Source organism: Nomascus leucogenys, chromosome 11 (assembly GCF_006542625.1).
Source record: "Nomascus leucogenys isolate Asia chromosome 11, Asia_NLE_v1, whole genome shotgun sequence".
Lineage (NCBI taxonomy): Eukaryota > Metazoa > Chordata > Mammalia > Primates > Hylobatidae > Nomascus > Nomascus leucogenys.
The window spans coordinates 13,158,308-13,178,177 of NC_044391.1; the positions used below are offsets into that span (position 1 = coordinate 13,158,308).

Sequence of the window (19,870 nt, forward strand, 5' to 3'; positions counted from 1 at the left end):
GATGGCGGGCACCTGCTACTTGGGAGGCTGGGGCAGGAGAATCGCTTCGACCCAGGAGGTGGAGGTTGCAGTGAGCTGATATTGCACCACTGCACTCCAGCCTGGGCAACAGAGCAAAACTCTTATCTCAAGGAAAAAAATAAATAAATAAAATAAAAAATAAAAAAAAATTAGTGTCTTTGATTTATTTTTTCTAAGAAAACTTCCAGTGCAGCATTTAAAAAATATTTTATAAATGTTTGCTTCAAATGTATAATTATACACCAGTAATATTTTATTCCAGTTGGAGTCTCAGGAATCAATTTTACAATAAAATATTAAAAATATAAAGAGGTTTTATAAATACATTTTGGATTTCTATCATGTTAGTAGGGTGGTAGTGAAGACCATCACAGAGGTATTTAAGTTTTAAGGTAAGATCTTCCATTATTTTCAACAGATATTGCTTAAACAAGAGCAGGCCACTAGGACTTTCATGGCCCCTGCTTTTTCTATTGAAATGAGGCCAGAAGAGAACAGTGATTTGCTTTGGGGAGTGTTTGCCTTATGTAGACAAAGCCCTAAGAAGTAGAGTCCTAATAGCTGTAGAGGGAAGGTTGAACGTTCAGAGCTTCTTGCAATGTTAATTAAAGTCTATCTTCCGGCAGTTTCACTGCAGCATCTAACCCCATTCCTTTCAGTCCCTGCTGTGGTTTGGCGCCATCTGGTGGAAGTTAGGCTCTGGTTTAAAAAGCAAGCAGTTGATTTTGGTTCCTGTGTCTGGATGCCAAGGACTTCCAGGATAGCGTTGGCGATTTTGAAACTTCCTAGTTAGTTTACAATTGTTTCATCTCCCCAGACTCTCTAGCAGGAGAGTCTGACCCAGGAAAATATTGCAGATGAAGGGATCCACTATTTCTCCCACTTTTTCAGATGGAGGATGGGAGGAGTGCAGCAGCCAATTCCCATTCACATTATATCCAAATTGGTGTTATCACAGCATTTTACTGAATGTATGCCCATCCATAAAGTATTGGTTGACTCTTAACCTGAATTAAGGCTGGAGGCCAATGCTGGAGTTATCTACTCTTGCAGAGGCAGATAGATTTTTTCTTCTCTTGATTAATTTCCTAGCTGACCAGTCTTCCAGTTTCCATTGTCTCTGTCTGGGGCTTTTATTTAAGGTTCTACTGGGTACCCAGCCCCTTTTTATGGTTCATTCTTTTTTTTCTGTAATTGTCGCAAGTTCCTCAGCTTAGTATTTCTTCATTATACACAGCAGTGTTTGCTTCAGAACTTCCAGAATCTCTTCACTGCTTTTGGCTGCTGGTGGAGTGGTGGTTTGGATTTTGTTTTATTATTTATATAGTTTGTATTTTTTATAGCTTTCTACCGGTAAATTGAATTTAGTTTTATTTGTACATTTCTGTGATCTTTTCAAAGAGATTTGGAGAAGGAAGAGAGGTAAATATATTTGCTTAGGCAGTCATCTTGTTAGGGAGTTTGTTCCCTTATTTATTTATTTATTTATTTATTTATTTAAGACGGAGTCTCTGTCGCCCAGGCTGGAGTATAGTGGCACGATCTCGGCTCACTGCAACCTCTGACTCCTGGGTTTAAGCGATTCTCCTGCCTCAGCCTCCTGAGTAGCTGGGATTACAGGCGCACACCACCATGCCAGGCTAATTTTTGTATTTTTAGGAGAGACGGTTTCACCATGTTGGTCAGGCTGGTCTGGAACTCCTGACCTCAAGCAATCCACCTGCCTTGGCCTTTCAAAGTGCTGGGATTACAGGTGTGAGCCATGGCCCCACCAGCCATTTGTTCCCTCTTTAATAGGTGAATGTATGCAACTCCTTCTGTTTGAATAACCAATAATGGCATTTCTCAGGTATGGACTGAATGTGAGGACACTGTGAGAAGGCAGCCATCTACGAGGCCAGAAGAGGGCCCTCACCAGCACCTGAGCATGCTTTGAAGCCAGGTGGAGGCTGGCACCCTGCTCTTGGGCTTCCTGCCTATATTAGTCCTTTCTCACACTGCTATGAAGAACTGCCTGAGTCTGGGTAATTTATAAAGGTAAGAAGTTTAATTGACTCACCGTTCTGCATGGCTTGGAAGGCCTCAGGAAACTTACAATCATGGCAAAAGGCAAAGGAGAAACAGGCAACTTCTTCCCAAGATGGGAGGAGGGAGAACGTGTGCAAGCAGGGGAAATGCCAGATGCTTATAAAACCATCAGATCTCATGAGACTCACTCATTATCATGAGAACAGCATGGGGGAAACTGCCCCCATGATCCAATTACGTCCACCTAGTCCTGCCCTTGACACATGGGGACTTCAATTCAAGATGAGATTTTGGATGTGGACACAGCCAAACCATATCATCCCACTTCTGACCCCTCCCAAATCTCATGTCCTCACATTTCAAAACACAATAATGCCTTTCCAATGTCCCTCAGAGTCTTAGCTCATTCCAGCATTAACCCAAAAGTCCAAGTCCAAAGTCTCATCTGAGACAAGGCAAGTCCTTCTGCCTATGAGCCTGTAAAATCAAAAGCAAATTGGTTACTTCCTAGTCACAATGGGGGTACAGGCATTGGGTAAATACACCCTTTGCAAATGGGAGAAATTGACCAAAACATAAGGGCTACAGGCCTCATGCAAGTCTAAATTCAAAATGGATTTTGCAAATTTTCCAAACTTTTATGTTCTGCTTCCCTTTTAAATATAAGTTTCAATTCCATGTTTTATCTTTGTGAATACATAAAACTGAATGCTTTTAATAGCACCCAAGTCACATCTTGAATGCTTCACTGCTTAGAAATTTCTTCCACTAGATACCCTAAATCATCTCGCTGAAGTTCCAAGTTCCACAGTTCTCTAGGGCAGGGGCAAAATGCTGCCGGTCTCTTTGATAAAACATAGCAAGAGTCACGTTTATTCCAGTTCCCCACAAGTTCCTCATCTCTGTCTGAGACCACCTCAGCCTGGACTCACTGTCCATATTACTATCAGCATTTTGGTCAAAGCCATTCAACAAGTCTCTAGGAAGTTTCAAACTTTCCCACATCTTACTGTCTTTTTTTTGAGCCCTCCAAACTGTTCCAACCTCTGCCTGTTACCCAGTTCCCAAGTCGCTTCCACATTTTCAGGTATCTTTACAGCAGCACCCCACCACCCAGTATTAATATACTGTATTAGCCCGTTCTCATGTTGCCATAAAGAACTGCCCAAGACTGGGTAATTTATAAAGAAAAGAGATTTAATTGACTCACAGTTTCCCATGGCTGGGGAGGCCTCAGGAAACTTACAATCGTGGTGGTAGGCATCCTTCACAGGGTGTCAGCAGAGAGAATAAGTGCAACCGGGGGAAATGCCAGATGCTTATAAAACCATCAGATCTCGTGAGACTCCCTCACTATCAAGAGAACAGCATGGAGGAAACCGCTCCCATGATCCAATTACCTCCACCTGGTCCCACCCTTGACACGTGGAGATTACAATTCAAGATGAGATTTTGGGTGGGGACACAGCCAAACCATATCACTAGCCTTCAGAACTGTGAGAAACAAACGTTTGCTGTTCAAGCCACCCAGTCTATGGCATTGGTGTAGCTCACTAATATCCACTCTATGCTTTCTCAGATTTCTAAAGTGTTGGCCTACATCATATGTTCTTCATGTCTCCAACTTTTTTATTTCTTCTTCAAATAATTCCTGTTTTCAGTATTTGGAAAAGCTCTTCCTACCTCCACCATTCCTTTAATGAAAATGATGGTTGTAATCATCCTCTTTTGACCCCACTCTATAAAAACACTACAAACTCTTCCACAAATATTATTTTACAAATTGGACTTACCTTTCTAGTCAGAACAACAGCACTTGCAATCATTATTTTTCTTTTTTTCCAGTTTTTAAGAAAACTTTAGATATATCATGAATATAGAAAGCAAGGACTGACATTTTTGTACAGCACATAGTATAGTCAGATTTAATATACTGAAATATACTGATCCTGACACTGGTTTTTGTCAATTTTCAAATTTCTTTTTATTTCACCTTTATTGGGAATCTTTATTTCACCTCATCTTTCTATACTTCAGTTTTCTCGTTTGTAGAATTGGAATATTGGATTATGTTCTGTCCTAGAATTAACACAATAATGGCAATATCATTATCACCGGTAACTTATATTTGTGTAGCATTTTACTATTTACAAAAGACTTCTGTATGTTAGCAATTAAACTCAATATCCTTGAAAGCCAAAGATTGTAATTGATCATTTTAGAAATAAGAGAAATAAGCTTTAAGTAATTTATACAAGGGAGAAAATTTGGTATGTGGTGGGGCTAAGATTAAAACTTAATCTAAATTTCTAAATCTAATTTCTAAATTATTTCTAAATTTCATGTTCTTCCTACCATGCCACAGTGTTTCCTTATTTGGGAGATCAGGGATATATCTATTTTTCCCCTTATTAGTCTATCATTTAATGACTTTTTAAATGCCAGACTGTTCTCTTTATAAAATGATGCAAAATGTATTGTACATGTGGTTTATCTTTATTGTTATTGTTTTTTTAGAGACAAGGTCTCCCTCTATCACCCAGGCTGGAGTGCAGGGGTGCAATCATAGCTTACTGCAGCCTCAAGTCTCCTGGGCTCAAATGATCCTCCTGCCTCAGTCTCCCTCTTGGATAGCTGGGACTACAGGCTTGTGCCACCATGCCCGGATAATTTATTTTTATTTTCAGTAGATATGGGGTCTCACTATGTTGCCCAGGCTGGTCTCCAAGTCCTGACCTCAAGTAATCCTCCTGCTTCAGCCTCCCAAAGTCCTAGGATTACAGGAATGAGCAACCATGCCCAGTCTACCCATGGTTTACCTTAAGCCATTTCCAAAAAAAAAAAAAAAAGCCAATTCTACTTTCAAAAAGAGACTTCCAATAAACATGTGGGAAATTGCTACTGCTGTACTTAACACAGTCCTTCTCCATCGAAAGTGAGGAGTTTCCAAATTAGGGAAAAGGTGCCAAGATCACCACCACAAAGAGGGGATGGCAGGGATTCGAAGGAAGTGAGACTGGGTTGGCACTGTGATATGACTTCCAGATTAGCTTTCTAACTCCAGAAAAGCCCAAAGAGCTCTAGAGCATGAAGAGAGACACCAAAAGAGGCAGTTTTGTGACCAGAATGGGCACTGGCTTTGAAGCCAGATGAACCTGGGTTCACACCCTGCTCCCTCTCCTCTGACAAGCTGAGTAAACATGCTCAACTTTGCTGACCTCTTAGAGTCTAGGTTTTCTGATTTGCAAAATACCTATACATGTGGCAAGGGGGAGGTTAAAATGCCATAAATGTATAAAAAGCACCAAATTCAATGTCAAGAGTGTTGATAGTATCTAATAACATGTCTGGTGTGATACTGTGGTATATGAAATATATTTGGTGTCTGCCCCCTGGTTCCTTGCACAAAACTCTCATAGGGGCTCTAGAAGAATCTTTTGTTCTGATATTTGGGTTTTGACCCCAGCTGCTGACAGAGTTCCTAAGACCTTTATAATTTCTTTAATGATAGGAACAACTGACACGGTTCCTAAATCCCCTGGAATTTTTGGGTGACAAGAACATCTTTTGTTCTAATGAAGTGACTCTCAGTAGGCTCCTGGATGGCCTCTGGATGGGGTTGGCTGCCAGGGGAACCAACCATGTGATTAGAAGTTTGGAACTTTAGGTTCCGTCCCCTGGCCTCTGAGGTAGGGAGGAGGACTGAAGATTAAACTGATCACCAATGGCCAATGATTTAATCAGTCGTGCCAACATTATGAGGCTTCCATAAAACCTCTAAAAGACTAGGTATGGGGAGCTTCAGGATAGCTGCATGTGTGGAGGTTCCTGAGGATGGTGCCCTCCGAGAGGGCCTGGAAGCTCTGCATCTCTTCTGTCATACCTCACCCTGTGCATCTCTTCTGTCATACCTCACCCTATGCATCTCTTCCACCTGGCTGTTCATGTGTATCCTTTGTAATATCCTCTATGATAAATGGGTAGATGTTAGTAAAGTGTTTCCCTGAGTTGTATGAGCCACCTGAGCAAACTAATTGAAACCAAGTAGGGGATCATGGGAACCCCAAATTATAGCCAGTCAGAAGTTCGGGTCACAATCTGAGACTTGCAATTTGCATGTGAAGTGGGCACAGTGTTGTGAGATTGAGCCCTTAATCTGTGAAATCTGATGCTATCTCCAGGTAGATAATGTCAGAATTGACTTAGAGGACACTAAGCTGGTGTCTGCTGGAAAATTGCTTGGTTTGTGGGGAAAAACCCACATCTGGGGTTAGAAGTGTTGCATTCAGTGGCTGTGTGAGAGTGGAGGGAAAATAAAAACAGTTGTTTTTTTCTTCTTACATCTGCCTATACATATAATCTGGTAGGTATACCAGACAGCAACTGAAACTAGATTATGTAATCTCTGCACCCATTAACAATTCTACCATTTAAAATTTATTCTGGACTTAAAAAAATATTTTAAGTGCTACCAATGTGCTGATATAAACAATGTCAAATTTAATGCTTTAACTTGAGAAACCCATACTTGCATTGAAGAAATTCACCCATTTAATAAATATTTACTGAGCATCTACTGGAGCTCAGTGCTGAGGAATAAGACAAGTATTTTCTCAGCCCTCATGGAGTTTATATTTTATTTACACTTCCACTTAATTGTCTAAATAAATAAAGCATGAATGCAATTTTTAGAAAATCTTGCCATTGATAAGTCAAAATTTACTTTTAACTTTGGTATAAACTTCCCTTGACAACACTAACTCCCACAAGAATAACAAGGCAATAGATATGTTTGGCAAAGCAACTATTTATGTCCTGTCTTCTGTGTTGCCAGGGTGATGGTAGCAATATTGAAAACACTGGAGGTGGTTGTTATTGGCAAGGATCCTGACTTTCATTTCCAAATGGAAGGACTGTAAAAAGCAAAATGTAGGCTGGGATGTGGGCAGTAGACTGGCTATGGCTATACATAAACTGGATGAATGGATTATTGATGATTAACCAAATGTGTATGCTATTCTTGTTAATGTAATACTCATAGGCAATATTTCCTTAATGATATTCAAAAATTTATGAAATTTTAGTGATTACGTCAAATATTTTGGTTTTCTTTGAAAAGCTAAGTCCTATAATTGTATGCTTTCAAAAATTGTGATTTTGTGGTTTTTTTTTTTTTTTTGCCCATTTTATCTTCCTTTCCTTTCTTTTGATGGAAAATAATTCAAAGGCATACTGAGCTTTTGGTCTCTCCACCAAAGAAGAATTGAAATGTTGCCATGGTATAAGCTTGGCTGCTAAAGAATTTTTTTAAACATTGAAATATATATCATAAAGGAAATGAATGATTACATACTAACCCTGAAAAGAAAAAGTCATTTGTTAGGACTGCTAAATTGGAACGCACCACATGCATTCAGACACGTGAGCCAGAGGGAATTGGTGGTGATTTTTTCTCTCTTGCCAACTTTATTCAGTGAATCTCTAACTCCAAGCCAACTAGCACATTGTTACCAAATTAATTAAAACAACAACAACAATAAACTCCTTGTGAAGAATGCAATGAATTGAGCCTATCAAACTCCACATCCTCCTCCCTATAGTGTGGTGCATTTATGTGCTACAGAGTCGAGAGAAAGAGAGAGAGAGAGAGACTGAGACTACATTTCTTAGATTTCTTTGCTGCTGAATTTCTTGATACAAATTAGGTTTTTCCAATGATATGCAATGCACAAAGCGATATTTGAAAGGCACAAGTAATATGGAGACATTTTGTATGTTTGATATAAATCTGTTGTCTGTGATAAAGTCATATTGATGAGAAGTTTATCCACAGCAGAGTTTTAGTGTCTATTTTCTAGCTTCTTGGGTTTTGAGAAGCATTTTATAGCTACAACTCAGGCCCAGCCTGGAGCTCATTTCTCCAACTGTTGCAACTATTTAATTATTTAGTTATTTATTTATTTTACTTTAAGTTCTGGGATACATGTGTAGAACGTGCGGGTTTGTTACATAGGTATACATGTGCCATGGTGGTTTGCTTCACCCATCAACCTGTCATCTACATTAGGTGTTTCTCCTAATGCTATCCCTCCTCTTGCCCCTACCTGCCAACAGGCCCCAGTGTGTGATGTTCCCCTTCCTGTGTCCATGAGTTCTCACTGATCAGCTCCCACTTATGAGTGAGAATATGCGGTGTTTGGTTTTCTGTTCCTGTGTCAGTTTGCTGAGAATGATGGTTTCCAGCTTCATCCATATTCCTGCAAAGGACATGAGTTCATCCTTTTTTATGGCTACACAGTATTCCATGGTGCATATGTGCCACATTTTCTTCATCCAGCCTATCCTTGATGGACATTTGGGTTGGTTCCAAGTCTTTGCTACTGTGAATAGTGCTGCAATAAGCATGCATGTGCATGTGTCTTTATAGAGTGATTTATAATAGTTTGGGTAGATACCCAGTAATGGGATTGCTGGGTCAAATGGTATTTCTGGTTCTAGATCCTTGAGGAATCACCACGCTGTCTTCCACAATGGTTGAACTAGTTTCAGTCCCTCCAACAGTGTAAAAGTGTTCCTATTTCTCCACATCCTCTCCAGCATCTGTTGTTTCTTGACTTTTTAATGATCGCCATTCTAACTGGCCTGAGATGGTATCTCATTGTGGTTTTGATCTGCATTTCTCTAATAACCAATGATGATGAGCTTTTTTGCATGTGTCTGTTGGCTGCATAAATGTCTTCTTTTGAAGAGTGTCTGCTCATATACTTTGCCCACTTTTTGATAGGGTTTCTTTCTTGTAAATTTGTTTAAGTTCTTTGTAGATTCTGGATATTAGCCCTTTGTCAGATGGATAGATTGCAAAAATTTTCTTCCATTCTGTAGGTTGCTTGTTCACTCTGATGACAGTTTCTTTTGCTGTGCAGAAGTTCTTTAATCAGATCCCTTTTGGCTTTTGTTGCCATTGCTTTTGGTGTTTTAGTCAGGAAGTTTTTGCCCGTGCCTACGTCCCAAATGGTATTGCCTAGGATTTCTTCTAGGGTTTTTATGGTTTTAAGTCTTACATTTAAGTCTTTAATCCAACTTGAGTTAATTTATGTATAAGGTGTAAGGAAGGTGTCCAGTTTCAGTTTTCTGCATATGGCTAGCCAGTTTTCCCAACACCATTTATTAAATAAGGCATCCTTTCCCCGTTGCTTGTTTTTTTCAGGTTTGTCAAAGATCAGATGGTGTAGATGTCTGGTGTTATTCCTGAGGCCTCTGTTCTGTTCCATTGGTCTATTATATATCTGTTTTGGTACCAGTAGCATGCAGTTTTGGTTACCGTAGCCTTGTAGTATACTTTGAAGTCAGGTAGCATGATGCCTCCAGCTTTGTTCTTTTGGCTTAGGATTGTCTTGGCAATGTGGGCTCTTTTTTGGTTCCACATGAAATTTAAAGAAGTTTTTTCCAATTCTGTGAAGAAAATCAATGGTAGCTTGATGGGAATAGCATTAAATCTATATATTACTCTGGGCAGTATGGCCATTTTCAGGATATTGATTCTTCCTATCCATGAGCATGGAATGTTTTTCCATTTATTTGTCCTCTTCTATTTTGTTGAGCAGTGGTTTGTCGTTATCCTTGAAGAGGTCCTTCACATCCCTTGTAAGCTGGATTCCTAGGTATTTTATTCTCTTTGAAGCAATTGTGAATGGGAGTTCACTCATGATTTGGATCTCTGTCTATTATTGGTGTATAGGAATGCTTGTGATTTTTGCACATTGATTTTGTATCCTGAGACTTTGCTGAAGTTGCTTATCAGCTTAAGGAGTTTTTGGATTGAGACAACGGGGTTTTCTAAATATACAATCATGTCATCTGCAACCAGAGACAATTTGACTTCCTGTCATCCCATTTGAATACCTTTTATTTCTTTCTCTTGCCTGATTGCCCTGGCCAGAACTTCTAACACTATGTCAAATAGGAGTGGTGAGAGAGGGCATCCCTGTCTTGTGCTGGTTTTCAAAGGGAATGCTTCCAGCTTTTGCCCATTCAGTATGATATTGACTGTGGGTTTGTTATAAATAGCTCTTATTGAGATATATTCCATCAATACCTAGTTTACTGAGAGTTTTTAGCATGAACGGCTGTTGAATTTTATCGAAGGCCTTTTCTGCATCTATAGTGGTTTTTGTCATTGGTTCTGTTTATGTGATGGATTATGTTTATTGATTCGTGTATGTTGAACCAGCTTTGCATCCCAAGTTGGGATGAAGCCAACTTGATCATGGTGGATAAGCTTTTTAATGTGCTGCTGGATTCAGTTTGCCAGTATTTTATTGAGGATTTTGCATCAATGTTCATCAGGGATATTGGCCTGAAATTTTGTGCATGTGTGTGTGTCTGCCAGGTTTTTGTATCAGGATGATGCTGGCTTCATAAAATGAGTTAGGGAGGAGTCCCTCTTTTTCTATTGTTCGGAATAGTTTCAGAAGGAATGGTACCAGCTCCTCTTTGTACCTTTGGTAGAATTAGGATGATAATCCCTCTGGGCCTGGGCTTTTTTTTGGTTGGTAGGCTACTAATTACTGCTTCAATTTTAGAACTTGCTTTTGGGATTCGACTTCTTCCTGGTATAGTCTTGGGAGGGTGTATGTGTCCAGGAATTTATCCATTTCTTCTAGATTTTCTAGTTTGTTTGCGTACAGGTGTTTGTAGTAGTATTCTCTGAGGGTAGTTTGTATTTCTGTGGGATCAGTGATGATATCTCCTTTATCAATTTTTATTGTGTCTATTTGATTCTTCTCTTTTTTCTTCTTTATTATTCTGGTTAGCAGTCTATTTTGTTAATCTTTTCAAAAAACCAGCTCTTGGATTCATTGATTTTTTTGAAGAGTTTTTCATGTCCCTATCTCCTTCAGTTCTGCTCTGATCTTATTTCTTGTTTTCTGCTAGCTTTTGAATTTATTTGCTCTTGCTTCTCTAGTTCTTTTAATTGTGATGTTAGGGAGTCGATTTTAGATCTTTCCTGCTTTCTCCTGTGGGCATTTAGTGCTATAAATTTCCCTCTACAAATTGCTTTAAATGTGTCCCAGAGATTCTAGTATGTTCTGTCTTTTTTCTCATTAGTTTTGAAGAAATTATTTATGCCTTAATTTTATTATTTACCCAGTAGTCATTCAGGAGCAGGTTGTTCGGTTTCCATGTAGTTGTGTGGTTTTGAGTGAGTTTCTTAATCCTGAGTTCTAATTTGATTGCACTGTGGTCTGAGAGACTCTTTTTATGATTTCTGTTCTTTTACATTTACTGAGGAATGTTTTACTTCTAATTATGTGGTCCATTTTAGAATAAGTGCTATGCAGTACTGAGAAGAATGTATATTCTGTTGATCTGGGGTGGACAGTTCTGTAGATGTCTATTAGGTATGCTTCGTTCAGCACTGAGTTCAAGTCCTGAATATCCTTGTTAATTTTCTGTCTTGTTGATCTAATATTGATGATTGGGTGCTGATGTCTCCCACTATTATTGTGTGGGAACCTAAGTCTCTTTGTAGGTCTCTAAGAACTTGCTTTATGAATCTGCATGCTCCTGTATTGAGTGCATATACATTTAGGATAGTTAGCTCTTCTTGTTGCATTGATCCCTTTACCATTATGTAATGCCCTTCTTTGTCTTTTTTGTTCTTTGTTGGTTTAAAGTCTGCTTTATCAGAGACTAGGATTGCAACCCCTGGTTTTTTTATTTTTCTTTCCATTTGCTTGGTAAATATCCCTCCATCCCTTTATTTTGAGCCTATGTGTGTCTTTGCACGTGAGATGGTTCTCCTGAATACAGCACACTGATGGGTCTTGACTCTTTATCCAATTTGCCAGTCTGTGTCTTTTAATTGGGGCATTTAGCCTATTTACATTTAAGGTTAATATTCTTATGTGTGAATTTGATCCTGTCATCATGATGCTAGCTGGTTATTTTGCACATTAGTTGAATACAGTTTCTTCATAGTGTCATTGGTCTTTATATTTTGGTATGTTTTTGCAGTGGCTGGTACCAGTTTTTCCTTTCCATGTTTAGTGTTTCCTTCAGGAGCTCTTGTAAGGCAGGCCTCGTGGTGACAAAAATCCCTCAGCATTTGCTTGTCTGTAAAGGATTTTATTTCTCCTTCGCTTATGAAGCATAGTTTGGCTGGATATGAAATTCTGGGTTGACAATTCTTAAGAATATTGCAGATTGGCCCCCACTCTTCTGTAATGTAGGGTTTCTGCAGAGAGATCCATTGTTTGTCTGATGGGCTTCCCTTTGTGGGTAACCTGACCTTTCTCTCTGGCTGTCCTTAACATTTTTTTCATTCATTTCAACCTTGGTGAATCTAATGATTATGTGTCTTGGGGTTGCTCTTCTTGAGGAACATCTTAGTGATGTTCTCTGTATTTCCTAAATTTGAATGTTGGCCTGTCTTGCTAGGTTGGGTAAGTTCTCCAAGATAATATCTTGAAGTGTGTTTTCCAGTTTGGTTCCATTCTCCCTGTCACTTTCAGGTACACCAGTCAATTGTAGTTCTGGTATTTTCACATAGTCCTTGTGTTCTTCTCTAAGCTGGTTGTTCTGGTTAGCAGTTCCTGTAAACTTTTATCAAGGTTCTTAGCTTCCTTGTTGCAACCAGTTTTTAAGTTGTAATGTTGTAAATCACTTTCTGGCCAAAATACCTAAAGTAGTTTTAGTTTTCTGTACTAAACCTTGTCTGATGTGTATCTCATGTCCTTCTCTACTTAAAAACTTCAATCCTTATCCACTCTTTGTGGAAAGTATCCAAATAATTAGCATGATATTAATGGATCTATATAACAATAAATACCTTACAATCATAGAAGCATCCTTTATTTTTCCTTAAACTCATTCAGCTTTCCTCAAATTCATTTACTCTTAATCCTGTATATTTAGCAGCACACATACGTTTTCTTACATTTCTCTCCTAACTTGTTTATTAAAATTTATCTTCCTTCAAATTCTCATTCTTATTCTCCTCTAATATGATAAAACTCCTATGATTATCCAACAAGAATTGATCTCTTTCTCACTTAATCTAGCATTTCTGTTTCTTTAGTATCATGCGAACCTCTTCAACACTATTCAATTTCAACTGAACATTGATGACTCTCTCCCCCAATTTGCATCATTGAGTACTGAACCCAGTGATATGCCAGTACTCAGAATATATATTGAGTACCGAACCATGGGCCAATCATTGTGCTAGGCACTGGAGTGAAGTATAAAAACACAATCTTTGTCTCAATGAACCTTACATCTTAGTAGGATTTAAGTAATCATTAAACAAATCAACCCTAAATAACTATAAAAATCTCAACTGATCAGTTTGATAAAGAGAAGCATGTGTTATGCTCTTACAGGAGAATTTTTCTGTTTTGGGGGTTAAGGAAAGCTAGCTATAGAAGTGACACTTGAGGTGATATCTAAAGGATGAACTGACATTAAATGTGATGGGGAGGAATACTGGTGACATGGTGTGTCAGCATGTCTGTTGCCAAACTGGCAACTAGTAAGGGAATGGAGCCCCTGCTCCTTCTTACAGGGAGCATTAGTAGCTGACACATTCTAATGGAGTTTCCCCCTCACTTTACTTAGGAGATGGAGGAAGCACCTTGGGAATAGGGAATTACCCTCATCAAAAAACACACTTTCCTTTCCATAGGGGCTCACCACACCCATCCCTTTGAGTGTGTCTCTTCTAGTCCCCAGTTTTCTATACACACACATACACACAGATTTGAGAGGATGATTGGATTAACTATGAGCAAAATAACAATGAAATATAATACATTTTTTGAATACATACCAGGGCCCACGCACATTTCTATTTATTTACATCTATGTTGGCATTTAATCTGCACAATCACCCTATGGAGCATATTTAAAAAAAAAAAAGCACAGAAAATACCAAGACTTACAAAATCCTGATATAAGCACCACTGAACATTTACCATGGATTAAATATAACTGTTATAAACACTTTTAATAGTTATTATTCTCATTTTACTGAGGGACAGGGAGATGAATTGACTTGTTCATGGTTACATAGCTACTGTGGCCAGAACAGCATTTGAACCAGGCTGGTTCAATACAGTACTTGTGCTATTAACCACTCTGTTGCTTTCTAGGACTGATTATGATCCTGCATAATAAATCTTGCAGGGAGGCTTGTGACCTCCATTTTTGGAGTATCTCTTTAGAAAGTGGGTTCTTAGAAGCTCTTTGTTCACAGCCTTGAGTTCTAATCACTAATTCTAGAAAGCAAAAAATTTGCACTCATCATTCTATTATGTATGAGACATTTTTTCCATCATTCAACACATTTCTGGGTTTTTACCTTTTCAGGGTAATAGATGCTGATAAATGCATGTTATAGAATATAAAAAATAATTAAAATGTGATTAGGAATATGTGCTTTGTGGATAATGTATTATTTTGGATAATTACGAATTACTAACTTCATTAATTTGGAATGGTAAGAATGAACTGAACTATAGTAAAAAGATATAGTTATATGTAAATATATATATTCATCAAGAATGAATGAGTAAATATCACCAACATCATTTTGCTGGCAAGAACATCAGCATAATGAACAGCATTTCTGTTATAGATATGCCTTGTAGAAAAATAATCTTGCCACACTGTTACAGATTCCTTTGTCATTATGCAAAAAATGTAGAAGCAGCATGGTTTTAAACAGGTCCTGTACTGAATTCTAAAAAAGGATTTCCCTAAAGGAGCATAAGGGTGTTAGTAACACCTCAAAACCCTATGCAAACTTTGTGTTAATTTGTGCACATGTGTTTTACTGGAAGAAAGAGTTCATTGCTCTAAGTTTCTGGAATGGTTCCCCCAAAAGGTTAAGAAATGCTGATGCAACATAGCGACATACTTATCAACACTAAACAAATCTAAGACACTATATTCATTCATAATTATAAGAAAAGCATTGATCATTCTCTATTAAATAAAAAAACATAATGTATAAAAGATAGACTAATAAAACGTTAAAATAAGCATTGATTTACACACCTTTGTTACGAATGAAGTCAAGATGAGCCTCAGGCAGATTGATCCCGTGGAACTGATTTCCTGGCAGCAAAATTTTCCCTGTATCAGCAGCTCATTTTTGCTTTTTCTCTTTATTCTTATATCTTTTTATTTGAGGTGATTTCAAGTGAGATAAAGTTCTGAGATCTAATTTTTCTTAAGGTTAAATGTTCAGTTTAAGGTTAAATGTTAAATAAAACATCCTGAAACCTGTTACATTCCCCTGCAAATCTAATTTTCAGAAGGTATAATTATTGAAGTCTCAGTCATAGCAGAGATAACATAGAATAATCTGATGGATAGTCATCTTCATAGCACAAAATTGGTACTTATTCTTAGGTAATGTTAAAAGGTTCATTTATAATAATATTGTTGGTTTTTGAGATTATTTTGTCATCTACTAATTTGTATGACTGAGGAAAAATAAATTTGTCTTAGAATCAAAAGCAAAAATGTAAAAGTAATATATACATATACACAAGATAAGGAATACATTTTAAAATAATTTTAATACATGATATGTTAATGTCAAACTTCACAGATGACACTCATTAATGAAATTTCAGAAAAATAGGCCAACCTAGACAATACACCAGAGATAATATATTTGCGTTATATCTATTTCTGAATAATCTGAATAATATAATACTCAAAATGTCTTTTTTTCCCCCAAAAGTTTAGGATTGCTTTTCTGTGAAGAATGTCATTGGGATTTTGATAGGGATTTTATTGTATCTGCAGATTGCTTGGGTAGTATAGACATTTTAACAATATTAATTTTCTAATCCATGAGCACAGGATATCTTTCCATTTATTAATATATTCTTCAATTTCCTTTATCAATGTTTCATAGTTTTCATTATAGAGATACTTCATTTCTTTGGTTAAATTTATTCCTGGGTATTTTATTTTGTTGTAGCTATTGTAAAGGGGATTTCTTTTTCATATATTTTACTATTGTATATAGAAATACTACTGATTTTTGTATGATTTTGTATTCTGCAACCATACTGAATTTGTTCATTAGTTCTAACAGTCTCTTGGTGGAGTCTGTAGGGTTTTCTATACAGAAGATAATGTCATCTGCAAACAGGAACACTTTTACTTTCTCCTTTTCAGTTTTGATGCCCTTTATTTTCTTCTCTTGCCTAACTGCTCTGTCTACGAGTTCCAGCACTATATTAAAAAGAAGTGGTAAAAGTAGGCAACCTTGTCTTCTTCCCAATTTTAGAGAAAAAGCTTTTAACTTTTCCCTGTTTGGTATTATGTTAACTCTGAGTTTGTCATACATGGCCTTTATTGTGTTGAGATACATTCCTTCTACATATAATTTGTTAAGGATTTTTGCCAGGAAGTCATGTTGAATTTTACTGAATGCTTTTCCTGTGTCTATGGAGATGATCATATAATTTTTGTACTTCATTCTATTAATGTAATATAATGCAAATCAATGTTTATTGATTTGCGTATGTTGAGCCATCTTTGCATCCCTAGGATAAATTCCTCTTTAACCTAATGGATGATCTTTTTGATGTGCTGTTGAATTCACTTTGTTAGTAGTTTGTTGATGTTCGTCAGGGATATTGTCCTGTAGTTTGCTATTTTTGTTATGTGCTTGTCTGGTTTTGATATCATGGGAATTTATTTTATTTTTTACATCTACAGATAAAATTATATATATTTACCATATACAATATGATGTTTTGAAGTATATATACATTGTGGAATTACTACATGTGGCTAACATGCATTACCTCACATAGTTATCAACATACATATTTCCAAATAAGCAAAATCTAAGATGTGTTTTTTAGCAAAACTTATTCCTGCCAAAAGGATTTCAATTAGTATCATTTAAAGATTTTGCTGAGGAAAAAACGTTTTCAAACTTAAATGTTGAAAGCAATGAGATTCTTTTATTCTGTAATTTTTTCTTTTTTTTAACCATACCAGACACGTGTTTTATTAAAAAAGAAACAAAATAATAACCTTTAATCAGAAAGTCTGATTAAATTCAATATTAACTCAAACTCTTAAAAATTTTCTGGAAAAGTCAAAAGGGTACATCACAGAAAAGCAGGCAGCTGCTGACAATTCTTTGGTGGAAAAGTAAGTTGCATACTTACCCAAGCTGCCCAAATGATTATCAAGCCACTTCTGTTTTTCAAAAATAGGTTTTAAGATATATCAAAGAAACTATACAATACAAAAATTTAACAATATGACAATACACATAAATAAAGATTAAAATAAGCCTTTAAATCCTAGAAAACTAAAATGGGAAGAACTTACTGAAGCATAACATACATAAAATAACGCCTAATAGCAAGGAAAAATTCTAAACATTTTCCCAATGATTGACTAAGCTTCAGAAGACAGCTTAGAAAACGATTAACATGTAGTTTTCCTTTTTTCCTAGCCAATTCAGTTCTACTTAGATAAATCTGGCTACCAATCAAGACATATATAAATTAATTTTTTTTCTACTCAATTACTACCATTTTTTTCTTTTTCACCTTTCCCTGATTTTCTCTAGTAACACTTTTCCTTTGGTTTGATCAGTTCAACTCAAACAGTTTAGTACCTAAAATGAGTATCAACTCTTATTGGAATAGCACCTGGGAAATGCCATTCTAGAAAACGCAAATGTTTACCCGAGGTGCTTGACATAAAGTTAAGCATCCATTCTCAACAGGACAATGTCTCCCATGTTAATCACTAGGTTAATGGCTGCTCTTGGCTAGATTACATGACCCTGCATAATGCTGTAATGCTCCCTGGTGAGGTACTGCAGAGCTATGTGCACAAACACCTACTCATTTAAGCATTCAATAAATAGAAAGCATCGTTTTAAACCATTGCAGTAGAATAAATTAAAAATAATGCATTTCTATTGGCCTGCTTTGCTTCTTGAGCTGGCTTGGAGTGCTGTTTGTGACATAGAAGACACAATAGTTAATTAGTGGCAACTCCAAGCTCTTTAGACTTCAACACTTCTCGTTCTTCATGCCTCAGCACTTTTTTTGCGGTAATAATGGTATTCTTCATTAGCATCACCGCTGTTATGGGGCCAACACCTCCAGGAACTGGAGTGATATAACCAGCTTTTTGTCTGACTCCTTCAAAATCCACATCTCCAACTAACTTGGGTTTGCAGTTACGGGATCTTGAACTCTATTTATTCCCACATTAACGATGGCTGCTCCTTCCTTGATCATATCTGCTGTGATGAGATTTGGAATGCCTGCAGCAGATATTACAATATCTGCAAGAATGGTATGTTTCTTCAGCTGCTCTTTGGGAGTGTATCCATGAGATATTGTAACAGTAGCATCACCTCTGGGACCTTCATGCGCCCCATCTGTGTGCAGTAACATTGCAATTGGCATTTCAACATTTTTTGACCTTCCAGCCACAACCACATTCTTCCCTAGGGTGGGAATGCCAGTTTGCTTAATTATTTTCCACACACCCCATGGGGTAGCCGGTAACGTGGAATACTGGTTCAAACACATTCGCCCTACATTAATTACATGAAAGTCATCGACATCCTTGTCTGGAGAAAGGCATTACAGGTCTTTCTATCATCAATATGCTCTGGAAGAGGCAGCTGAATAAGACCATCTACATTATTATTCAGTTTATTGATTAAATTCAACAATTTTTCCTCTGAAATTGAAGCTGGTTTCATAAGCGTCTCACTGTTGATTCCCACATCTGCAGCTACTCTGGTTTTGTTGAGGACATGAGTTACTTGCAGGATTCTCGCTGACCAGGATCATGCTCAGGTGTGGCCATTTGTTACCTGAGGCCACCCACTCCTCCACCTCCTGCCACACTTCCTGCTTGATCTGCTGGGCCAGTTTCCTTCCAGAAATGACAACAGCTTCATTTCGAACTGCCCTGAGGTGGAAGGGGTGAGGGCGGAGGGAGCAGCACTGACATGAGGAAGCGGCAGCCATAGCCCGGGCGGTGACCTCACCAGGAGGACTATTGTGTAATTTTCTATCAGACCTTCAAAGTATTTTTATTCTCTTTCCTGTATTTTAGTAGTTACAAATATTTTCTTGGTCATTACTGATTTTTATTCCCTATATTATGGTGGAAATGTTTATTCTTATATATGGATTTTTGCATTTTCAGGTTAAAATCTTACTTGGTGAAATCTCATTTTTTTTTTCCAGAGTTAAGCACAAAAGGGGAAAGATCAGTCTATAATAGAACAATGTAGTGAAACCTTAGCAGAAAAATATCTGACAGTAGAAATAGAGGTGTCTCTCTGAGAGCTAAAGGTTATGTTTTCACCCTAAGCTATCTATTCTCCATCACTAATGAAGTCGAAAAAGAACTTTTTAAAAGTACTTGCTATGTTTTTCAAATCAAATTATGTATATCTACATTAGTAAACATAGACACATATAATATACAGATAAGTTACTTTATTTAATACTTCCTTGCTATTGGAATATTGATTCAATGCATAATTTAAGTGTGTAATAAGATCTTAAATAGAAAATGTCCCTGTCTGACAGTTTTGAAGAGAGTGATGGTTCTCCCAGCACACAGCTGGAGATCTGAGAACAGGCAGACTGCCTCAAGTGGGTCCCTGACCCCCGAGCAGCCTAACTGGGAGGCACCCCCCAGTAGGGGCAGACTGACACCTCACACAGCCAGGTACTCCTCTGAGACAAAACTTCCAGAGGAATGATCAGGCAGCAGCATTTGTGGTTCACAAAAAATCTGC

At 37.5% G+C, this 19,870-nt stretch overlaps 1 pseudogene; it reads right to left on the reverse strand.

The window, feature by feature from the left end:
- Positions 1–18,081: 18,081 nt before the first annotated feature.
- LOC100595422 lies at positions 18,082–18,715 on the reverse strand (annotated as a pseudogene).
- Positions 18,716–19,870: the final 1,155 nt, after the last annotated feature.